The sequence below is a fragment of the Suncus etruscus genome, chromosome 18 (assembly GCF_024139225.1).
Source record: "Suncus etruscus isolate mSunEtr1 chromosome 18, mSunEtr1.pri.cur, whole genome shotgun sequence".
NCBI classification, from domain to species: Eukaryota; Metazoa; Chordata; class Mammalia; order Eulipotyphla; family Soricidae; genus Suncus; species Suncus etruscus.
This window is the reverse complement of record NC_064865.1, coordinates 9,206,873-9,232,160: the sequence shown is the minus strand read 5'-3', so window position 1 is coordinate 9,232,160 and position 25,288 is coordinate 9,206,873. Positions and strand designations below refer to the sequence as shown.

General features: G+C 36.0%; 1 non-coding gene across 1 annotated transcript; it reads left to right on the top strand.

Annotated features, from left to right (window-relative positions):
- Positions 1-24,890: 24,890 nt before the first annotated feature.
- On the top strand, positions 24,891-24,994 carry LOC125996725 (U6 spliceosomal RNA). The gene has a single exon (XR_007491407.1). It is a non-coding gene; the product is annotated as a U6 spliceosomal RNA (small nuclear RNA).
- Positions 24,995-25,288: the final 294 nt, after the last annotated feature.

The following is a 25,288-nucleotide window of genomic DNA, read 5'->3' as shown; positions in this document are numbered from 1 at the left end:
CAAAATTCAACAGTACATCAATAAAATAAAATATATATATATATATATATATATAATGATCAAGTGAGTTTCATCCTAGTTTGAATATAAGGATGGTTCAATGTACATAAATGAATTAATATCATACATCACAGCAGTAAAATGAAAGATAAAGATCATACAACATATAATCATATCAATCATGCAGAGAAAACATTTGACAAAATCCAACATCCACTCAGGATTAAATCTTCAGCAAAATTAGTGTGAAATGAACCTACATCATGATATTAACAACTACCTTTTATTTTTTTATTTTTTTTAAATTCATGAAATTTAATTAGTGTTGCTGATGCAGTCAATTTTTATTAAAGAAAAAAATAATATTTTATTCATATCTTACATTAAAATGTAAATTCTATTTCTGAGAAAGAACATTTAGATGATTAAGAAAAATTAGTAGTTTATATTTATGATACTAGAGTAGCAAATATTTTTAAAAGAACCCTATTACATAAATTATAAAATTTCTGAGTAATTAATTTTTTTTAATTTTTATTTTGATCATATTGGCTTACATATCTTTCACATTAGTATTTTAGGTACATATTAACATTGAATCATGGGAATACCCACCACCAAATTTTTCCTCCCCCTTCCCCGTTCCCTTTCTGCAACCCATATTCCCAACAATCACCCCCCAGGCTGCTAGAGTAGGTGGTCTCCTGTTTGTCTAGCTTACTATCAGTGATCATACATCTATTTGGTCCTGGTGCCCTCCCTTGTTTCTCCCTCTATTTGAGAGGCTAACCTAGATAAATCGAGTTATGTGGTTTTGTTTGAGAGAAAGAAAGGCAATAGAATGGGGTAAAGATTAAGCAAAATGAAAAATTAAAAAATAAATAAATAAACCATGGCGTGTTGTTGTTTGTTTTTGTTTGTTTGTTTGTTTTTGTTTGTTTGTTTTTGCTTGTTTTGTTTTTTCTTTGTTTTTTGTGGTGCTTATCGATATAGCTGGAGTCCTCACTGGATATTTGACACTTCTTTTGGTACTGGTGGAGTGTTTCTTCTTTTTCTCCTTCATCTCTCAAATCGATGATGAGAGCCTCTAGAAGGATTCCGCCCATTTTCAGTGTATTAGACTCTTACCCCAGTTTATTACTTTTCTCTTTTTCAAACAAAACCACGCAACTTGAACTAGCTAGTCCTGCCTCCAGTTGGAGGGGGAAGTAAGGGAGGCATCAAGACCAAACAGGTGCAAGACTACTAAGTAGTAGGTTAGATACAGAGGGGACCACATATTCTAGCTGCCCTGGGGGTGAGGGAAGAGGAAATGGGAGGTAGGACAAAAACGAAGGTGTAGGGAGGACAATTTGGTGATGGGAATCCCCCCTAATTTTATGTAAATATGTAACTAAAATATTATTGTCAACAATATGTAAGCCACTATGATCAAAATAAAAATTATATTTAAAATAAATAAATAAATTTTAAAAATATGCTGAAAATGGGTGGAGTCCTTCTAGTGGCTATCTGCCTCAGTTTGAGAGAGGATATGAAAAAGATAATTAAACACCATAACAATACAAAAATAAATGTCAAATTAAATATCCAATGAGCCCTACAGCAATAAAGAGAAGCACCACACAATAGTCTCGGTTCGGAATTCAAATCATGCCAGAGTGCAAAAAGAAGGAGAAAGATGTGTCTTTTAATGGGAGAGTTTATTCCATTAACATTTAGGGAGATTATCGACAGAGAGGGCTGTTGTGCAGTTGTGTTTTGTAGGGTGGTTGTTGTTACAATTGGGGGTTTGGATTGTGTAGTTTGTCTCTGAGTAGGTCGTTTAGAATTGGTTTTGTTTGCACAAATAATGCAAGATAGTTTTTGTTTGAGAATGTTTTTAGGCTACCATCCCATATGAATGAGAGTTTTACTGGGTATTGTACCCTAGGCTGGAAATTTCTTTCATTCAGTCATTTAAATATTTTATTCCATTGTCTTCTTGCTTGAATTGTTTCAAATGGGAGATCTGGTTTGATTCTTATGTCTCTTCCTCTGTACTTGAGGTTCCTTTTTTCCCTTATTGCTTTAAGGAGTTCATTTTTCTCTTTTTATTTTTTGCCATTTGGATTATTATATGTCTTGGTGTTGGTTTATTAGAGTCTATTTTATTAGGCACTTTTTTCACTTCCTGGATTTGCACAAATTCTTCTTTCCAAAGGGTGGGAAAGTTTTCTGCTATTATTTCCCTAACTACTTGTTCTTCAACTTCCCTGTTTCCTCCCCTTCTGGTATACCTACAATTCTTAGATTATTTCTTTTGTCTTTGTTCATTAAGTACTGGACTTTTCCTTCCAGTTCCTTGCTCTTAATTCCTTGTTGGTTTCCTGGTCATTTTTGGTTTGCAGTTTCCCTTCAAGTACTACTATGCGCTTATCCATCTCTGTGAATCTGCTCATATGGCTTTTTACGGTGTCTGTTAAATCCTTTAATTGCTTTTGTTTGAAGTCTCTCATATTCTGTATCAGATCTTCTTTAATTTGGCTATTTGTTCCTCTATGAATTTCTTGTACTCAGTGGCTAGCGATTCTCTCATTTCATGTACCAGGGCTTGCATTTCCTTTATCATGGCTGCTTTTAAATCTTCATCTCTTGGATCTGTGCGTTTTGGTGGACTTGGGAATTTAGTAGGAGTTCTCTCTTAATCTACAGCTGTTAGGGTCCTCCTCAGTCTGCCCATATTTTATTGCATTTATTAGTGTGGCTTGGAGAGCAGTGCCTTCTGATTTTGGCCTGCTTTTTCTCCCTGTAGTGTGGGGCTGGGTCCCTTGTCTGGATTGCAGCTCTGGGTGGGACTGTTGGGTGGGCTGGCTGAGGTTTGGCCTCTAGAGTGCCCTCTAGCGAAGCCCGATTAGTTGCTGCCTCCTCTTGTTGCCAGGCAGTGCCGTACCACACCTGGCCACAATGGTGGAGAGCACTGTTGGTCCTGGCTCCCTTGTCCTATGTGGAAGTCAGTGGAGCTCCGCCCCCTCCAGGCCTCTGCCGGAAGCCCCTCCCACCTGTAATTCATATCCCATCCCAGGGGCGCAGAGATGTGGTGGGGCAGGGGCGGAGACAGAGGAAGGTCCCCTCTGTCTGCCAGCCCCAGAAGCCTCAGGGATGCGATCGGGGGAGGGGTGAAGGTGGGGGAGGGGCCCCTACGTCAGCAGGGATGCGATTGGGGTAGAGCAGACTCATATAATCTTATTGTTATGTTTTAGTGTAGTTATCAATAGGAGTAATGACATAAAAAACAGTCTTACAAAGATTCAAAACTCATTTCACATAATATTAAGATCTGCATTAAATTTTTTTGAATTATTAAACCTTTATTAACTCAAGCTTAATTTAAGGGTACTGGACTAGATGATTCTTAAAATTAAAATTTTAAAATTCTATGGTCATGTTTCATATAACTAGTCATTGATATTATCTTCTTTTAAATTTTTTACATAACAAAAAGAAAATAGGTTTCCTTTAGTGTCAAATTGCATATAATTTTCTTTACTAAACTGCTCTATTTACTAAAATTATATTATTACTTATGTAAAAAAATTCTTCAAAAATGCATGCATTTAGATTCACTACCCTTAGATAAAACAAATGCTTATATTACTAGATAAATAGAGCATTTCTGGGTCATCCAAAAATACTATTTTTCAAAATAGTATTTGATCTTGTCAAACTCAGAGATTATAGTGGCATCCTTATGTTAATGATCTTTCAATATGATTTCTATGGCTTTTTATGATCAGCTTCAAGTTGATTCATTTAGCAACCAAATCTGATTGTAAACTTTGCATCTCACTAAATTTGGAAAGATTTTACATTACATGAATTCATTTTAAGCAAATATTCCTTGGTCTCTCATGATGAAATTATACATCACAACTAATATTGATTGGGAAATGCAGTAAGACAAACAAAATTCATTTTTCAATGGTTTTATGAATGATAGAGGAACTTTCTTGCCACTTCTCCAACATATGAATGTAATAAAAAATATAGGCAGAGGCATTGTTGAGGGTCTTACTTAATGAAGGTACAGGTAGTTTTATTTGCCATTATTATTCCTTAGTTATCTGCTGTGCCTACTGGTCATGAGTCATGAGTCATGACTTGGGGTCATGAATCAATGCACAAGTTCTGTAGAATCCAAGCCAGCAAACTACACGATACACTATGTAATACATTAGTCAAAAATGGTGTGTAACAGGGCCAGAGTGGTGGCGCAAGTGGTAAAGCATCTACCTTGCCCGTGCTACCCTAGGAGGGACCTCGGTTGGATCCCTAGTAATCCATATGGTCCAAAAACCAGGAGCGATTTCTGAGAGCATAGCCAGAAGTAATCCCTGAGCATCACCAGGTGTGACACCCCCCCAAAAAAAAAAAAAAACAAAAAAGTGGTGTGTAACAAAAGAAATGATGAACAAAGTTTAGGGAAAGAGTTGGAGCTGGTTTGATCACAATACTCCTAATTTTTATTTTTTTTATTATTTATTTATTTATTTATTGTTGTTTTTTTGGGCCACACCTGTTTGATGCTCAGAGGTTACTTCTGGCTAAGGTCTCAGAAATTGCCCCTGTCTTGGGGGAACCATATGGCTTGGCTAGCACTTGCAAGGCAGACACCTTACCTCTAGTACCACCTCTATGGCCCCAGTACTCCTAATTTTTAAATGTAACTACTGTAATCCAGAAAACCAAAATCAAGTTAATCCTATGTTCCAGGTCTTATAGCATGTAATGTGGTCAGTGAAAAATGAATAGAATGTTGTCCATTGATGAAAGATATTTCAGCCTAGTAGTTTCAATAAACATACATACACAAAAATATGTGTCAGTATTTTATAATTCAATAAAATGACAGAAATAGTTGATAAAGACATGAAGTTTTTTGATTTTACATTGTGCCATATGCCTAAATTTAACACACTATGTAAGAAAATGTTTAAGTGTGTTTTCAATAATTTATAGTAAAATGCTATCTTAATGTTTAAGTTATTATATAGTTGATTTTATTTATTTATAAAATTCAGTCGTGTGTATATCATCATTAAACATAAGTAAATGGTAAAAACATTAGAAAAGCGCATTTGTCCTGTAAAATTCTAGCTAGAATCATTAATCTTAATATTACTTAATGTTCCATGTAGTAGAGATAGGTGAAAATTAAATGGAATGTCATTTGATGTAACATAAAGTGTAGTGCCCTCTTATAAGAAATCATTATTTTTACTTCCCAGATAACATCTTTTCTTTTTTCCCTATAAGTATAATAAAATTTTTTAAAGAATTTATCTTCTTTTGCTTAGTGTCTATATTGTAGCAGAAGACTACAATCTTCATCTATTCTTATAACCAAATCATATTCTATTGTGCATATATGCCACAATTTTTATTATCACACAACTATTACCTAGTACTTATATTGTTCCCAGATCTTGTTTGAATAGTGCTACAATGAGCACAGATATGCATATATATTTTCAAATTAGTGTTTAGGTAGATATGTAGGAGTAAAATTGTTGGGTCACATGATTTTCTAATTTTAACTTTTTTTGAACAAAGTTTTATACAACTTTCCATAGAAGCTGGACAAAGTTACAATTCCTCTAACAGTAAGTGAGGATTCCCCTTTTATCATTATGAACATCTGAATACAGATATTTCTCTGATACAATCTTTGTTTTCTTAAATATATTCCCCCAAGAGAGTTTTAGATAATTTTTTAGTTCTATTGCAATAAAAGTCATGTCTTGATTACAAAAAATAGTAAACCTTAAAATACTTCCTACAAATCTGATTGCTATTTAACAAAACAATGTGGATTAGAAGATCGAATCTTGTTAATACCTTGATTGCATTCCCCATCATTCCTAACATTCTGCCTGATTATTTCAGTCATCTGTATTATCCTCTGATAACTTGACTACACTTTCAGTGTGCTCAGGGGAATAAAAATGAGTTTAGAAAGGTCTTAATTTCCAGGTTCAGAGCATCTCTGATCTTGGTTTCCCTCTTTTAGACATAAACTCAACACAACCCTGATATGAACTGAAAAGTCAAATAAAATACAAACTCTCTTTAGTTGTGTATTGATGTTTTTGGCAAATAAATACACAAACATTTCAACAGCTCTTGTGTTTCTGCCATTCAACATTAAATTTGTTCTTAGTTTTTTCTTTTCGTTTTGATTTATTTTACTTCTCATGCTCACCTGTTTACAAATCTAGTACCATTTTATTTCCTGATCTGTGTAGACTTGAAGGTAATTGATATATTTGCAAATTTTCTATGTGCTTAACTTTTTTTTGTAAAATATTTTATGCATTTAACTTGGAAAAATTAAGTACCAGGGTCAGAACAATAACACAAAAGTTGGGGCATGGGGCAGATCTAAGTTCAATTCCCAGCATCCCACATGGTCCTTTGAGCCTGCCAATAATAAATTCTGAGCACAGATCCAGGATTATCCCCTGAGGACCTTTCTGTGTGGCCCAAAAACAAACAAGCAAAAATAAAAGTACCATGATTTACAATGCTGTCTGTGATAGTGTTGCATATATACAACATCCAACATTGTGCCTTCCACCAGACTATACACTTCTTTCCACTATCATCTCAGACCCACCCCAACCAACTCATCTTGGTCAATATTAATTTTAAAAGTACCTTATGTTTTTAAAGACAGTATTTCTCCAATAAAAATAATTTTATTTTAATTTTTTCAAGAATTCTACTAAATCTTATATATGCGATTGTTTTACATTTTATCAATACATTATTTTCTATCAACTTTAATATTTTATCCTTATCAGCATTTTGTTACTTTTACAAAGGAAACAAAGAACAGGTATTAAAATTGACTATACTTAAGAATTTCTTTTAAAATTAATACATCTACTAATTTGCATTCTTTGAATATGACATATACTCATATTTCCCAGTTATATAAGACATATTAAATACTAATATCTCTCAGTGATACAAGAATAATATTATGTAAAATGGCATAGAAAAATTAAAAATTATCAACACAGAATGAAACTTTATTTCTTTCTATTGCAATTTTTTTTTTATTTATTCCCACCCAGCATTTGTATTTTCAGCTAGTTTTTAGGGATACAATTTATAAACTAAGGGTAATCAAATACAAATTTATTGCACTATTTTCCAATGCTTTAACTTTCCCTCAACCTAAATTATACAATTTTGGAGGATAAAACAGTTAGTATCTGACATAGAATATGAGACAACCAGTTTTACCATATACATTATTCTAATCATTTGCCAATGAAGAAAGTTATGCTGTTCTCTACTTCTACCATAGGTAAATCAACAAATGCTAAATGTAGCCATTTCAGAAAGTTTAGAGGATAAAGATAATAAATTAGATTCTAAACTTCTTTCCATACAATATCTAAATTTTTTATTCTAATCTGTTTAGAACAAACAAGTTTTGAATATATTTAGACTAAACAAATTTAATCTACACTTGCTATCCAGAAAATTTAAGTCAAAAAATAATACATGTCAAAAATACTACATCTTATAATAGTCATTGTGGGGTTTCCATGGTGAATTTTAGGTTAAAAATAAGAAAAAAAGTTTTACCTTTGCTGAGATTTTGAAAATGTAAGTAATTTCCTTCATCTGTTCTAACATGCTCCAAAGAAACTAAAAATCTCCTAATGATATAGTTTGGAATGAGTCGAAATTCTTTTGTGTTCAATAATATGCACATTAAATATAGAAAAAAATCACATTTAATATTAATTTTATTTAAATAGCTGCCTTATTTAATTATTATTTTAATATTGGTTAGTTTTAAGGCCACACCTGGGAGAACTGACGGGTTACTCCTAGCTTCTCACTCAGAAATTACTCCTGGCAGGCCCAGGGGACCACATGAACAGTTGGATATTGAACCTGGGTCAGTGGCACGCTAGACAAAAGCACTATCTGCTGTGCTATAGCTTTGGACCCTACTACCTTTTTCTTTAAACACCCAAGTGAGATGTTAGCTACTATCTAATAAAATTTCAAACTAACTTTACCCATACTTATTTGCTTCTTTTTATTATTTCAGATGGAGTTTTTGTGATTTTGTGGGTTACTAGACAGTGACAGAGAGTTGATTATATGATAAAAAAAAAAAAAAACTAATTTTAGTCCATGCTGAAACTGAAGAAGGACCTGAGGAGAAGAGAGTACCCCTAGCTGTAAATGTGAAGCCTTTCTAAAGGTGTTTGTGGAGGCTCTTCCCTGCAGAGATCGCATCAGCATCCTCTCTCCCCATACTCTCCACAGCAGCATCACATCATGTGTGCATGACTGGCAGTTGTCCTAGATTTTCCTACTGCTGAAAAATTACCTGCCACAAAGTCAAACATGTTCAATGAAATATATTTGCAGCTGGCATTTGACTTTTATTTTGTGTGTCAGATTTAATTGCCCTCTGCTACTTTGCAAGTGGTACATCCAAAAGTGATAGATCTTACCAGTCTGTGGAGCAGATATTACATCCTATTCACAATACTGGCTCCTTCTCCACAACTGTGTGCATTCCCAAAAAGGTTTAGATAATCACATTTGGGGGGGGCACACGCAGTGATGCCCAGGGATACTCCTGGCTAGGGGGACCATATGGGACGCTGGGGGATCAAACCACAGTTTGTCCTGGCCGCGTGCAAGGTAAACGCCCTAACATTGCGCCATTGCTCTGGCCCCATAGATGAACATGTTTTTATATGAACTATTTAGAACGAATTTTAATTTTGAAAGGTAGTTCAATATCTTCTGCTTCAAATAATTAATTCCATAGTCTTGTGGGCTAAGATTCTCAGAATGATACCTGCTTTTTTTTATCATCTGTTTTGTTCATCATAATAGTCTAGAATTGGTCATTCTAATATGGTCACCATTATTTACATATGACATGTAAAGAAGTATATTTGAGAATTCAAAACCTCAGCACACTAATCACAAGTTGTTAGTGACTACTCTATTTAATACAATATTGCATTATCAAAGAAATTTACTTTGTGCAGTCCTGGACTAGAATACATTTTGACATGTCGAAATTCATGGGTTCAAATTTAAATCTATTATTTTAATAATAAATTAACTGTATTGACTCCTTGCCATTAAGGATATAGTTCTCTTTATCTTAATCCAGCCATTGACAAAGTGGAGTAAAAAGGCATAGAAGTACATTGATTTCAAGTCAATATTGGTCTATGAGAAAGTTCCTCAATATATTTGAACTTCCTTTTTTTTTCTAAATAATTAATGTTATCTAACCTGCTTTACTACAAAGGCCCCAAATATAAATATATAAGTAAATAAAAACTTAAATCATAAAAGTCATTGATAAGAAAATTTAGAAACAGGAAAACATAACTGTGATATTAACTCCAAAATTAGTCAGAAATATTCACTCTCAAGAGAAACCTGCAAGTTCTTATAAAAATTGTTTTGTACGAGTGCTTAGAGATAATACAGTTGATAAAATGGTAGTCTTGCATTTGCCCAACATAGATTTAATCCTTGACACACAATGTGGCCCCCTGAGCCTGCTAGGTATGATCCCTGAGAAGAGTAAAGATTAATTTTGAACACAGATGTGTAAGGCCCTTAATGTGCCTCCCACACACAAATTATTTCTCAATATGTCTAACCTTTGTATGGAGCAGACATTTCAAAATATAAAAAAGCTGGTAATGAAATTAAGTTATCATTTTTGTGGGTTAGACACAACCCTATAACTGAATAGAAGAACAATTCATGAATCAAATGCTTTAACACATTAGGTCTCCTGCACCATGGTTATTTAACATCAATTACTAGTCAAATATTTAGAGGGGAAAAAGTCAACAGCATAGACACCATGCCTAGATATGAGTAGTTTTAAAGATTACCTAGATACTTGTTTTGAAACTTAAAATGAATTCACATCCCATCACATAGCAATTGACATCACACACCTTGCCAGTCTTGGTCCTGTTATTCTATCTAAAGGAAGATTGAGTTTAGATCAGGGGTCTCAAACTCGCGGCCCGAGGGCCTCGTACAACATTTTGTGGCCTGTGCCAGTGTTCAAATATCGCAGTATTCGCGATGATTCGCTTACCGAATAATCGCAATAAAAATCGCATTAGTAAGAAAATAATCACATTAAACATTCGCATACTCCGAGCAGTTACATTCGGGGTATGCAAATGTTTAATACAATATTTACGATTTTTTTCTTAGTAATGCGATTTTTATTGTGAATATTTAGTAAGCGAATAATCGCAAATACTTTGCAGATGTCATTTCCGCTGCTCCTGCCCACTGTCCCTTGCATTATCGAAGGCCTAAGGGAGAGAAGAAAGAGAAGTTTATTACAGAATTAGATTTTGTCATACCTTCATCATGACTTCATCAAAGCCTGCAGTGAAAAGAAAGATTGATGACAAGCACAGACAATTTCAGGAAAAGTGGGAGACGCAGTATTTCTTTGTTGAGCACAGGGGCAACCCCACATGTCTTATTTGCTCAGAGAAAGTTGCAGTGCACAAGGAATACAACTTGAAACGCCATTATTTAACTAAACATGCTGAGGAATGTGCAAAATATCAAGGAAATGACAGAGCCAAGTGGGTTGCCAGTCTTAAAGCATGTCTAATGAGACAACAAGATTTCTTCAAGAAAGCAACCAAAGAGAATGTTGTTGGATCAGTTGAAGCTAGTTACATGGTTAGTGAGATGATTGCTAAGGCAGGAAAATCATTCACAGAAGGAGAGTTTGTTAAAAAAAAAAAATACATATTATGGGGCTGGCGAAGTGGCATTAGAGGTAAGGTGTCTGCCTTACAAGCGCTAGCCAAGGAAGGACCATGGTTCGATCCCCCGGCATCCCATATTGTCCCCCAATCCAGGGGCAATTTCTGAGCACTTCTCCAGGAGTAACCCCTGAGCATCAAATGGTGAGGCCCGAAAAACCAAAAAAAAAAAATGCATGTTACAGGCTGCAAGTATTATCTGTCCGGAAAAGAAAGGTCAGTTTAGCAAAATCAGCCTTTCTGCCAACACTGTGGCAGAGCCCATTTCTGACATGTCAAGTCATTTATCATCAACTGTGTGAGAAAGCCAAATTTTTTGATGCATACTCAGTTGCTCTTGACGAGGGCACAGATATAACTGACACTGCTCAGCTCACAATTTGTCCATGGTGTTGATTGCAATTTTGAATTGACAGAGGAGCTGCTCACAATAATTCTAATGCATGGCCAGACCACCACTAACGAGATATTTCGGCATCTGTGTGATGCCATTGAGAATGCAGGTTTGCCACGGAAGAGGTTTGTTGGAATAATAACCGATGGAGTGCCATGGATGACAGAGGAAAAATGGACTGGTGGCACTTGTTCAAAGAAAACTTGAAGAGGAGGGTATATAGAAGGTGATTGTTCTTCACTGCATTATCCATCAGCAGGTCATTTGCAGTAAATGCCTGCTGTGTGACAATGTGATGTCTGTTGTGAAATGCTTCAACCAAATCAGATCCAGGGGCTTAAAGCACAGGAGGTTCCGTGCTTTTTTAGAGAAAATGGAGTCAGAATATGGAGATGTGCTCTATTTCACTGAGGTATGTTGGCTCAGCAGGGGAAATGTCCTGAAAATATTTTTTGAGTTGAGAGAAGAAGTGAAAGCCTTCATGGAGAAGGATGGGAATGCTGTTTCTTAGTTGAGTGATCACAAATGGCTCATGGACTTAGCTTTTCTTGTTGACATCACACATAAGCTCAATGTACTAAACAAGATGTTACAAGGCCCAGGGCAGCTTATCAGTGCTGCCTATGACAATGTGAGAGCATTCTCCACAAAACTTGTGTAATGGAAATCCAGCTCTCTCAGACAAATCTTTGCCATTTTCCAGCATGCAAAGAACTTATGGATGCAGGCATACCATTCAGTGGTGAGAAATATATTGATGCTATTTTTAAGCTAGAGAAGGAATTTGATCACCAATTTGCAGAATTCAAAAAGTACAGAGCCACTTTCCAAATTTTTGTGGACCCCTTTTCCTTTGATGTGCAAGATGCCCCTACTGTGCTTCAAATGGAGCTCATTGACCTGCAATGCAACTCTGATGCAAAGCCAAGTTCAGGGAGATTAGTGGAAAAGCAGACATGCATGGGCAATTTTTGAGAGAATTGCCCCCCAGCTTCCCTGAGCTTTCCCAAATGTTCAAGCGCACCATGCGTCTTTTTGGGAGCACATATTTGTGTGAAAAGTTATTCTCCACATTGAACTTCAATAAGTCAAAGTACAGGTCTTGACTTAATGATGATCATCTTCAAGCCATACTGAGGGTCTCAACTGCTTCCTCTCGAAAGCCAAATGTGGTTCAGATTTGTGAGAAGAAGCACTGTCAAGTCTATGGCAGCAAGGAATAGGCAAAAGATGCCATGTTCAGAAGAACTGTTCATGATCTTCACTCAATGTTCTATTCATGTTCAGAAGAAATAACTAAAACTGTTAATAATGACGTTTGAGGACTTTTTTTTTGTGAAATCCCTTGTGGCCCTGCCTCACCCCGACTTTGCCTCCTGCAGCCCCCAGGTAAATTGAGTTTGAGGCCCCTGGTTTAGATCAAGCTGAGTAGAAGAGTGGAAAAGGAAGTAACAAATATAAGGTGCAGTCTGAAAAGATTACCTATTATCTGAGAGGTTTCTTCAATTTAAACTCCAGTGCCCAGGATCAGGTTGTCTCTGTTATCCTTGGGAAGTAGCAGAGAGAAAGAACACAAGATCAATGTCAATATTTGAGTAGGACTTTCATTTATACCACTTCCAGTTGTGACTTCCAAAAGATTTCCATTGACTCAGTTGTATAATGACTATGGTAGCTTTATTTCTTATTGTATTAAGTTAATATGAAGAAAAGGTGAGTAAATATAGAAGATAATCAGAAGAATGTATGATTTAGATTCTTCTGTGTGCTCTACTTATTCCCTAAAATTTGTAATTATTTATTCACTTATTAATTTACTGAACATTTATCTTTGTGCCCAGGAATGGCTTTTTCAGGTAAAATAAAACAGACAGAATACAAGTGCATATTTTTATAATATTTTCTAGAGAGAAAATAAACTATAATGTAGCTGTAAAATGATTGAGTTCTTTAAATCCAGAGCAATTACATTTTATTATACAATATTTTAAAAATTATTTTTATTTAAAGAAAATGCATCACATAGTTGACCTAACTGATTATAATACATTTGTTTCAAGATGACTGAAAGTGAAGTTATTTTAAAAAATAGAAAAAATGGAAAGAGAAACTAAAAAAATAAAATGAAAAAGAAGAGAAAGAAAGAAAAAGTTCAGTAGGTGTTGTTCTGTTATGGTCTATTTTGTTTGGCACTTGTTTGCCTCTTATATTTATAGAAATAATACTTTCCCAAGGATGGGGAAGTTTGCTGCTATTATCTCCTCACTACTTGTTCTTCCCCTTTTTCGTTTTCTTCCCCTCCTGGAATTTCTATAATTTGGAGGTTATTTTTTCTGTCTTTGTTCATTAGGTACCTTACATTTTCTTCCAGGATTTTGTCTCTCCTTTCATTTTTATTTCTTTATCCCAAGTGGCTTGTAGCTTGTTGATTTTAGTGGAGTTCGATATTTGCCAGGATTTCTCCCTGTGTCCCCACAGTAGATGTCTTCTTCAGCTTTCCCATTGAACTTTGCACTTAGTGGTTTGGAGTGCTGGATTTCTCAGGTTGTTGAAATAAGTTCTAGATCCAATCTACCAGGAAGACTATGATACAAATTGGAATGACTTCAATTAGAAAATAGGAAAAGGAGCACTGATGGGAAAGAAGGGGGTTTCACTAATGGCACTGGAGCCCAAAAAGAGACTGAGGGGAGGCTGGAGAGGAGGCCCATTCAAACTTGGTAGAGAGATTAGTTAGGCCCAGACACAGGCCTAACTGCCCCCAGTAAATAAAGATTCAGCAATGGTATGGGGATATGGAAGAATGTTGGGAAACACCCAAAGAGACATCCCCATTTGTTTTTGGTGGAAAGTATTAAGGAATGAGGTTCACTATTTTCTCCCCAGCATCAGTCTGGCTGTCCCAAAAGGACAGATGAACACTGATGGCACTGGAATACAGAAAGAGGAAAGACTGGAGAGGAGAGGAGACCCAGTTCTTTCCAGCTTGGTAGAGGGGATTAGGACTGAGCCTCCTGTCCTTACTCAGACAGAGGCCTCACTATATCCAGGAAAGAAAGATTTAATTTATACAATTTTTATCAGAAAACCAAATAGCTAAGAAAGAAATATGTTCTCACAGGTAGATATATAGAGTCATGTTAATTTTCCTCCCTTTAGTTGTACTTCTACAAAATTTTCTTTGATGCTTCTACTTTTACAAAATTTTCCACTTCAGAGCCTTGAGAGTGTACATTTTAGCAAACTATTGTGAGACAGAAATATTCAGCAAAGCTATATATATAAATAACATAAATGTTGACCTTTATGTGTCCTTTTTCTCCAACACACTGATCCACTGATGCAGAAAAAGCCATAATATTTAAATGTGTTTAAAATAAAGAACAGAATGTATTTATAGTCATTGCTAACACTACTGTAGACAAATAGTCATGAATTTCTCTTTTTCAATTAGAGAATTTTGTAGAATCTATAGGTTCTGTAGATTCCAATAACAGGATGCAGATGTGATACTTTTACTCAATTCAGTGAAAGAGACATAAGTATAAGAGAGAAGGGGTGAGTGAACTGTTGAAAAGGATAACAGATATCATAGATATTGGAAGAAATATTAGAGCATAATTAAAAGTTCAATGGAAAGGTAGTAAAGGACTCAAGCAAGAGAAAAATATGAGTAAATAAGTATGAGTTGTGGAACATTCCAAAATTTCCCAGGTATATAACTTTGATGTAACTGAGACTGAACACATTCTTTTTACTTGGTCCTATGTCCAGAGAGATGGAAAATAAAAGCTCTAGTTAGGTGACAACCATTGTGAGCAAAAAATTAAGATGGTCAATCACCATTAGTTTGTAAGAAACTTTAATATTATGCTGATAAAATTAGGATTTTTTCCAAAAGTCATAAGGTGTCCTAGAGATTATTAAGAAAATCAACCACAAAAACAAATATAGAGTTTAGAAGAGAACACTTATGTAAATGTGGGGAGTGTACTGAAGCTACAACTCTAACAAAACAGCATTGTAGCAACTCGGATGAAAGTCATTTGAAGCTTAAATGTTCATAAAAATCTAATGGCAGTGGAAAGAGAATATTCAAGCTGTGAATGAAGCATGACTAATCTTTCATGGTATAAAGTGAAAACAGATAAAAAACAAGAACAGTTAGCCATTGATATGGTGCTACAACTTAGTATAAAATAGATTAGTCATTGATCAAAGAAGAATTAAATATCATTGTTTATGAAGTAATTTCTGATTTTATGCCCAAGTGAAGAAATTTCTCTTTCTTTAAAAGAGTTGTAAGAAAATAATTATAATCATAGAAGTTGACATTTACATACAAATTTAAAATGTATCTCTATATGTGCATGTATGCATACACAAAGTAATGTGCCAATGAAGTTTCTGCGGCAACTAAAGGTGCTTCAAATATACTTTCATAGGCAAACATGGGTGTTTCCTACTTGGTACCATTTGTAATTCCACTCAACACAATTATAATCTGACACTCCCATATGATGAAATCAACCAGGGATACATTTCTAAGTTTCCTCATCATAGAGACATGGCTGAATCTGTATATGTGTAAAAGTATGTGTCTGAAATTTTTAATTCTAATTTTGATACAAGAGCAATTTTACTATTTTGGATCCTCTCACATACTACTATGTTCTATATTTATATATACAAGAACACTAATTATGTATTCTTAATAATTTTGAACTCTGAATTTCTTTCATTATAATAGTCCTTAATGTCTGCTCTGAGAGAGTCTACAGCTAGATTTAGCAGGACAGTAGAGTAAATAAAGTTCTTTCAATGACCTTTGATCATCATTTAGATATTGCAAAGTAATACTTAATGTCCATTCATTAAACAAAAAACCACCCCCCTAACAGGTATATTTTAGGCTTATGTTCTCTGAGGCTTTCTTTTAATAGCATGGGATACAGATGTAAAGAAAAAAATCATCTGAAATTTTGATGGTGCTTGACTCCTGTTTATATTTCTCAAGCTCAAATGTAAAGAATGTGACTTGTACCCATTGAGCTGATTCTCAAACAACAAAGCCAAGGAAAAGCTTCAAACCATCTAGACCAGTTCAAATAGGAGGCTACGGTATGGTCAGTGGCTTCCTGGGAACTCAGAGGTCAGTCAAGTTCACCACGAAGTCAGGGGTGACCTGGTCTGGCTTCTACAAGCAGAGGAAAACAGGGCTACAAATTGATCCACTTACCAACATAAAGGAAGAGGCCTATGCCACAGGAGTCTACTTCAAATTACTCACATTCCAATTGCTTTGTCAATTCATAGTCTCCCTTAAGACTCCCTGCTGCTGCTCTCCTTTCCACTTGTGGTGGGGAGATCAGACATCTTCCTGCCAGACGTGTCAATCTGATCACTTCAGGCTAGGAGTTTAAATGTGGGTGTTTATATCTAGACAAACTGAACTTAGGGGCTCTTTTAGACATCCTCTTAAGGAGCAGGCACTAGCCTATCTTTGTGTTTGCATTTTTTGGGTGGTGGGCACACATATCAGTGCTCAGAAACCTGGGCTGAACTTACTCTGAGCTCAAGAATCACTCCTGGCATATTCAATCAGCCATACAGGGTGTCAGAGATTGAATCCAGATCAGCTGTGTGCAAGGCAAAATCCCTCACCTTTGTGCTATCAGTCCGGCCCCACTAGCCATGTTTTTGTCTTTATGAAGAAATTGAAAACTCCTTGGTGTTGATGCAAGATCCATGCTCAGGGATTTCCAGGCATTCTGCACCTACCACCAAGCATTTAGTTTCATCTCATCTTCTATAGTCCTGGGTTATGAGAGGTTTGGGCAGCGAACTTTGCAGCCTGCTCCCGATGCTGAAATGCATCCTCTCTCCCTGGGGTCGGCTAGTCCTGGGCCTGCACAGGAAAAGGAAAGGGCATCCACAAAGCACTTCTATTCATACTTACAGAAATGAGGTCAGGGAAATGATTCTTTAAGTGACCTTTGGAGAAAAAAAATTAAGAAGGTTAATCTTGTTATTCTTACTGGATTAAAAGGTGTTCAAGATTGAATCCCTTGTAAAATCATTCAACTCTAGATGAGAAGTCTGCTCTGTACCAAATATGCAGGGAAAGAAACAGTTAATTAATTTCATTCCACAGGCCTTAGGCAGCCACTAGCCTCATGGGCCAGTTAAGTCAGTGAACATTTTTCAGAGAAAGTTCCATCTTATGTTGTATTCATTACTTGATTAACTAAAAGTGGAGTTTCCTAGATTAAAAACGGGGGCGGTTTCTATGACATTTGGCCTCACACAGACTTTTTGAAGATTAAAAATAGAGGATTGAAAAAAAATAAGGGGAGGATGTGTATTCCCTGAGCAGCCCCTGAGACAGAAATAGCCAGGCTTAGATCAAAGTAACATCTTTAAAGCTCTAATCTGGTCCTGAGCTCTGACTGCATTCAGGCACTTATATTTATTTCATTAATATTCATCAATAGTGCTAACGCCATTGATGACTGTCACGGTTCTGTCAGTATAGTTGTGTGTTCACGTGTCTTTGCATGATGTTGACCAGCGAAACTGCTAAGAGAAACAGATAGCTGGGAATAGTTAGACTCTGTAAAGGGTGCCAGTATCATCAGATGTATGACCCATAGGTCAGGCTTCCGCAGGGAGGTAGACAGGGTTGGTAGGAGATGGTTTGCGTTCAATTCATTTGCCTTGGTATAGATTCTTTTTGAGATGTTTCAGCGCATTTGTTTGTGGTGAGAGGTGAAGAAGTTGTCTGCAATGGAGAGGGTTTGGTCAAGGTCTTAAACATCTGATATCAAATAATCTGGACCATAGAACCATTGAATGGGAAGTCTCGCTGCTCATCTCCTTGCATACACAGATATTTGAATGTGTCTGTAAGATAGATCAATAGACAATTGAACTTATAAATCCAATATCTTTCATAAGTAGCATGTAAATAGAGGAATGAGTCTATAGTTAAACTCTGAAAAAATGGCATAATTTAAAACATAACCACTAGAATTGGCAGATAAAAGAAAGAACAGTCAAAATGAGAGGATTGTGAGTCCTTGAGAGCTCAGAGAATACTAAGTACAAAGGGGGGAAACTCAGTTCAATCTCTGGGTAAGAAAAAGGAGTAAAAGCCAGTCAGTAGCTATTGGATTTTTCCCAAGGGTCATTTGGAGATCCTGGCAGAAGGGTGTCACTATATGTAGATTTAGATGCATGCCTACACTTGTGCATGCAGATGCATCTTCATATTTGTCTGTGCTTGTAGACACATGTCTATTTGCAGATTGTTCATGTGTATACGTGTGCCTTTAGGGGTGTGTGTATTTGTGTAGATGACTCTGTCTAATGAATCTCATTCAGTTGCATGAGGATATTTGTCTAATTTCTGAATTTTTATTTATGTGCATACGTCTATGATATGTGTGTATTTCTATGCATATATGTGGTGTCTGAATGTATGCGGTATGTGCAATGTGTGATGTTTGTGTAGTAGATTTTGGAGGTAAGGACCTTGAGAGCTGAGTGAGGACAAGAAACCATTTGTGGATACTTGGATGTGAAACAAAAAGTGTGTGCTCTGTACATCTGAATTTGTGCAGTGAAATATATTATGAAAATTAGGCCGGGCGGTGGCGCTGGAGGTAAGGTGCCTGCCTTACCTGCGCTAGCCTAGGAGACGGACCGCGGTTCTATCCCCCGGCGTCCCATATGGTCCCCCAAGCCAGGAGCGACTTCTGAGCGCATAGCCAGGAGTAACCCCTGAGCGTTACCGGGTGTGGCCCAAAAACCAAAAAAAAAAAAAAAAAAAAAGAAAATTGGGGTAGACTTTGACTTTTTACAGAAGGGTAAGAATGAGTTCCTCAAAATGAGAAACAAAAACAGGTACAAAGTCCTGGTGGGAAACTTGGCCATGAGGGACTGGGGAGGGTGGGAGAATGGGAGCAGGTAGAAATTTTGGCTTTTCCTAAGTGCAATACCGCTCCTCTGAACAGGTTTCTAAAAGGCAAAGCTTGCTGTGTGTGCAGGTGGGAGTGAAGAGCTGGGCAGACAAGTGGGAGATGATTTCCTCATGGAGAAACATAAATGCATTCTCCTCTGGTGTCAGCTGTTCCTCTGCTGAGCATATTGGCATATGGTTTGTAAGTGTTGGCGCTTGAGACTTCATCCAAAAAACACTTACACCCAGTAGGCTCCTGAAATATTCATAACTATGGAATGTCTGCTGAACTGAGTGGAGTTTCCATTTAAGACCGTGGATCATATATATATTTCCATTATTTTGCACAAATGTAGAGTTTTTACTGAAAGTATATATGATCTCCAAGAAGTGAAAGAATGTCTTATTTAGACAGGAGAACCTTTTAAAAATGGAGTGCTGAAAATATTTTCAGTATGAATGTCTACATTTTTTTTCACTTTATAGACAAAAATAGAGGCTTCAAGAGCATTTTGCAAAAATTTTCTATTGATTGAGGGTGGAAGTGACCTGAAGTTGTGTATATGATAGGGGCAAGTGTTTGTTGGGAGACCATACAAGGAAGGTTTTTTTTCTTCTATAAGGAAGTAGTGAAGAACATGTGGCTATAATATCCTTCTTATTAAGTTGGTGGTGGAAAATGAAACTGTAAAAATTGTATGGCAACTCAGAGAGGAAAAGAAATGGAAAGCTTGAGGCATTTTCTCATAAAACAATAAAAAATAAGCAGTTGATTCTTCAAGTGACTGATGTAAAGGTAGCCCTGGGGCACTCCTTAGGGACTAGACCAGTACTTAGCAGGGAGTTAGTTGTTTTTCTTCTGACAAGTCTCATATAAATTCATTTTTTTCTTCTTAAATTGAGCTGAAGTAGCAATAGCCAGAATAGCAATGGGGTGCAAAGCTTGATAGCTTCTTTCCACTGGATGCACAAAAAAGATCTGAGATTTTATGCACCATGTTTATTCTAAGTGATATCTGGGGCTTTTTTTTTTTTTAACCCAGCTCTTTCTGCTACAGAAGAGAGAGTAAGTCTGTTTCTTTAGCAATGTGATCTAAAGGAAAATGATCAGAGATGGGTATGGTCTCTGATTTGACCTATCCTCCAACCCCAATGGACTAATAAGAACCAAGAATTGAATGATTATTGGTACTATATGGCAATATCACTTTGTACCAAGAAGCAATTCTTCAGACTGTGCAAGAGTTGAAACTACCTCATTCTGACTTTCCATACCCAAGTTCCCTGGTTCATAAATGGGCCTCATGCCCTAAACCCAGATGATGGCTGTCTCTCCTCTCCTCCATTTTGCCATGATCAGTCCTGATATCCTCAGAACATGTCCTGTACTCAGAGTCTCCTTTCTCCTTGTCTTCCAAATGCCCCTTTGAGATACTGGCAATTCCCTCTAACTCTAGTCTAGGTGCACAGCACCAACTTTGTAGGAAGTCTTTGTTACATCTGAGTCTTTATTACTGTTTACCATTCCTTTCTGACTTCCAGCATCAAACTCTGGATCCTTGTCTCTAATCCCAATTCTTCTGTGCTTTATTTAACCTTATAACTAGCATTCATTTTCTTAAGGTAGAATTTCGTCATATCACTCTTATCTACATAATCTTTATAATATTCCCAACTATCTGAATTGAAGAATAAAATCTTCTCAACTGACAATGCTATTTTTCTCCCACTATGATTTCCAAATAGATATCCTACTAATTCCAAAATGACAGCTCCAATTGTCTGAGATCACATTCTCTCTGTTTTTCTGTCCAATGTTTTGTTGATTTTTAAAAGGTTTGTCTTCATGCCTCTCCAACAGCATCTTCATCCCCCACCCCTTCATCACCCAAGTCTGCATTAAGACTTACAACAGCCATATGGAAATATTTTTGAATACATGAACCAATGGGTTTCTTTTGCCACTGGGGTTTTTGGGGGGAGGTAGAAAATAAGGAATCTCACTTTAATGAAGTGTGGCTTCATATGACAATTCTTTTATTAAATAATTTTTATTGTGACCAAAGTGAATTACAAATGTTTCACAGTAACAGTAGTATTTAAGTTACATAGTGACAATAAATCAGGGCCATTCCCCCCACCAGTGTTGTCCTTCCTCCACCCCAATTCCAAGCATGCATCCCATATCTCTCTCTTGTCTCCCACTCAGTCTGCTAGTGTTAACTGCTCTTTTCTGTGTATAGCTTGTTGTGCATGGGTATTGATTCTGTTGACATTGACTTTGGGTTTGGTGTTTGAGTCTGGTCATTTTTTTTATTTCTACTCAATGTTCATATGACTATTTAGTCTTGATACCCTCCATTTCTTCCCTCAATTCATGAGGCAGAACAAGATGATTCATGTTATGTGATTCTCTTGGGGGAAAAAACAAAAACAACAGTAACAAAAACTAGGAGGATTCCTTCTAGAGTTTATAAATATCGATTTAAAATAAGAAAGGGAAGAAGGAAAAATAATACAAAACAAAAACAAAGACAAAGACAAAAAATCAGCATCTACCAAAAAAAGAAAAAAGACACTCAGCTACTAAAAATAACCACTATCATATAACAACCACAAGAACGAAAGTAAATAAAAATATGAAATAATAAAAAAGAAGAAGAAAAGAAAGAAAAATAGAAAAGAGAAGAAAAAGAAAACATGGTGTGGCAAGGCTTTGTGCTTTTTTTTTATAGGCACAGTAAGTATTGGGAAAATTAGGCAGGGAATTCCCTTGGCCTAAGATACAGGGTTTCTCTGTCCTTGAAGCATATTGCTATGGGAACTATTATAGGCTCCATACATGCTCATTTTTCACACCCCAAGATCTTTTTATGGTGTCAGGAAACTTTCTGCTCACTTGTGAATGACAGTATCAGATTTCTGTAGCTAGAGAGCTTGGTATTTGTGTAGGTCCTAGGACAAAAGCTAGGAGAGAGTTTTTCTTTACAGCTCTAGAAGTTCTGTTCCATTACAGTTGTTGTAATCAGTCTTCTGTAATTAGTGGTCTTGGGTTTGGCTCAGATTCTAGGACAAAGCCTAGGATAGAGTCTTTCAGTATGGTTCCAGAAGTTCTGCTCAGTCGCAGTTGTCAAAGTCAGACCTCTGGAATTAGAGATCTTGTTTTTTTGTGAGAATCTTAGGCCGAGGTTTAGGCTAGGATTTTTCTTATTGGCCCCACGGTAGGTTTTGCACAGTCATGTTTGTCAAAGTCAGTCTTCTGTTGTTAGCAGAAGACTTCTTGGTTTTTGCACAGAGGAAAGTGTAGCATGTCTTTTGATTTCATCAGACCTTTAGGTGATGAGATAGGGCAACCCTTTCTTAGATCAAGTTGTTGCCATTTCCTCGTGTCAGGGTGTCATATCAAAACTGGTACAATATGGTGCCAGAGCAGGATTAAGATACAGATGGGGATGGGGTGGGGAGGAGGGAGATTTGGGACATTGGTGATGGGAATGTTGCACTGGTTATGGGGGTGTTCATACATGACAGAAACTCAACCACAATCATGCTTGTACTCAATTCATATATGTATATATATATATATATGAATTTCTCAGGGAGGAGTTTGGTTCAGGGTGTTGTTGCTGGGAACCGTGTCTGTTATACATCTGGTATCTGTGGTTCTGGCTTGGACAGTGGCTGTCAAATCACATGGAGTCTAAGTTGAGGCCACATGACACATGTTCAGGGTGGAAGGCACCCTTTTATTATAAAATGTATGGGTTCTTATCCCTAGTAGATAAGAGTTTGTTTCTGTGCATAGGATTTCCCCTTTTTTTTAGAGTGCCTATATAAAAGGGGATGGTGGCATATTGTATCCCTGGTGCATTTGAGAGTAAGAATGACAGGCTACACAACCTCTATGCCCTGGTTTTGACCTGAGCTTTAATCCCAGGCAAGACTTTTTCTTGTAGGTTTTTGTGCCAAACAGAACCAAAGCAGGTGAAGTTAAGAATATATTCTTAATAAAATAAATAAATAAAATAAAAATAAATTTTAAAAAGTAATTAAAGGGATTAAGTGATGGAGGAATCTATCTTTACATTTGGAAATAAACTGGGGCTGAAGAGATAGCATGGAGGTAAGGCGTTTGCCTTTCATGCAGAAGAATGGTGGTTTGAATTCCGGCATTCCATATGGTCCCCTGAGCCTGTCAGGAGCGATTTCTGAGCAGGAGTAACTCCTGAGCACTGCCGGGTGTGACCCAAAAACACTTGGGAATAAACTAAGTAGGAGTTATTATTATAGAGTTATTAAACATACAGATGAAATAAGGCATACCCACTAAGTCTTTTGAGATATTTTTGTGGGAGGGGTGGACTCCAGGGCACAATTTTCTCCCACAACATGGTCCTGTTGAGTTTGAGAAATGACTTGCAGCAGTAGTGTGCATCAGGTAGTGTCCTGGACCTGGGGGTCCTTCTGGAACTGAGTCCAGTAACATGCTACAATTTAAATTTGGGGAGGGTGAGGTGTACATCATCTCTAAAAATTATATTTAAAGCATTTTAGAATTAGTGATTCTATTCTTCATGTTCCACCCAATTTAGTACACATTAAAAGTTTGAAATGTGAGCTTTTATTTTGAGAAGCAATGGAACATATCCTCTGTAATATATAAATAGATTGAAATTTAAGTATCCACAGAAAAGATAATAGCAAAATATAGTCACTTACAGGAAAAATATTACTGTGGATCATTATAAGATTTAAGAGTGAGATACCACCAGGCTACGTTATTTCTCAAGACTGACATTGCGCATGTCCTTGTACATTGGACTTACCTTTTGAGTGATGAATAAAATGAGAAGTAAGGTCATTGTTGTTATTCCCTAATAGAGCTTTAAAAAAAACAATATTATGAACTCTGACTGGAACATTATGAATTCTCAGAAAGGTTGACGGGCTAAGTTTATTTGAAATGCCCAAACCAACACTGCGAGCTAAAAACAGCTTCTGCTATAAAGGAAAGTTTGGCAAACATTTACAAAAAGTCCAATAACTGTCACGTAAAAAAGTATGAAAATGAAAACTAAAAAAAAAAAAAAAACCAAAACAGAGAGAATTAATCCAATCAGTTTGGACTTTGTGTTCCATATTAGTGATCAGAATGCTTAACAGAACTTAGTTTTCATAAGCTAATGGAATGTCTCACTGTGGCTGTGATAAAAATTACTATACACATGAGTCTTAATTGTACTACACCATAACTGAATAAATACACAGCATCATATTATACTTGAAGTGTTTTGCACATAGGCTTAATTTATGGAAGTCTTACTGAACAAAATCTTCTGTATTAGAGTGTAAAATAAACAAAAACCTCAGGCAGTATATTAATAAACATGGGCAATATTCTTTTTACAGCTAAGAACTAAAATTTTATGTAATTAATATTTATGATCCTAAATAAGTAAAAAATGTATTTCCTTTTATTTTTTTCCATGCACTGTAATTTTAAAGTAATATCATTCTAGTGGTTTTTTTTCTGCTAGTTTACTTTTAAAAGGCCTGACTTCATTTGGCATGTTTTTGAGTTTTTGGCTGTGTCACTGGTTTGTTAATGAGTTACACACAAATATATGTATATATGTAGATACACATATAGAAGTGTGCATCTAGTTTGATACAAATTTAGAAAATAGTGCTCATTTCGGCAGCACATATACTAAAATTGGAATGATACAGAGATTAGCATGGCCCCTGCACAAGGATGACACGCAAATTCGTGAAAAAAAATTCATATTTTTAGAATAAATAATAAATATTTTATTCAAATGCAAAAATAATTTATAAAATAGGCTTCTCTTGTATGCAAGTTATCTTTTGTTATTTTATCATTTCTATTGATTCTTAAACTTGTCTATATATAAGTATATAGATAGATGATATATAAATATATATGCAAATGCAGACATAGATATAGGTATATCTAAACTTTAATCAAATTCAATGTTTGATAGAGATAGTGTAAATGATGCACGTCAAAAAACTGCAAATATGAAAGGCCCAAAGTTGAAATATGGCACAAACAGAGTATGT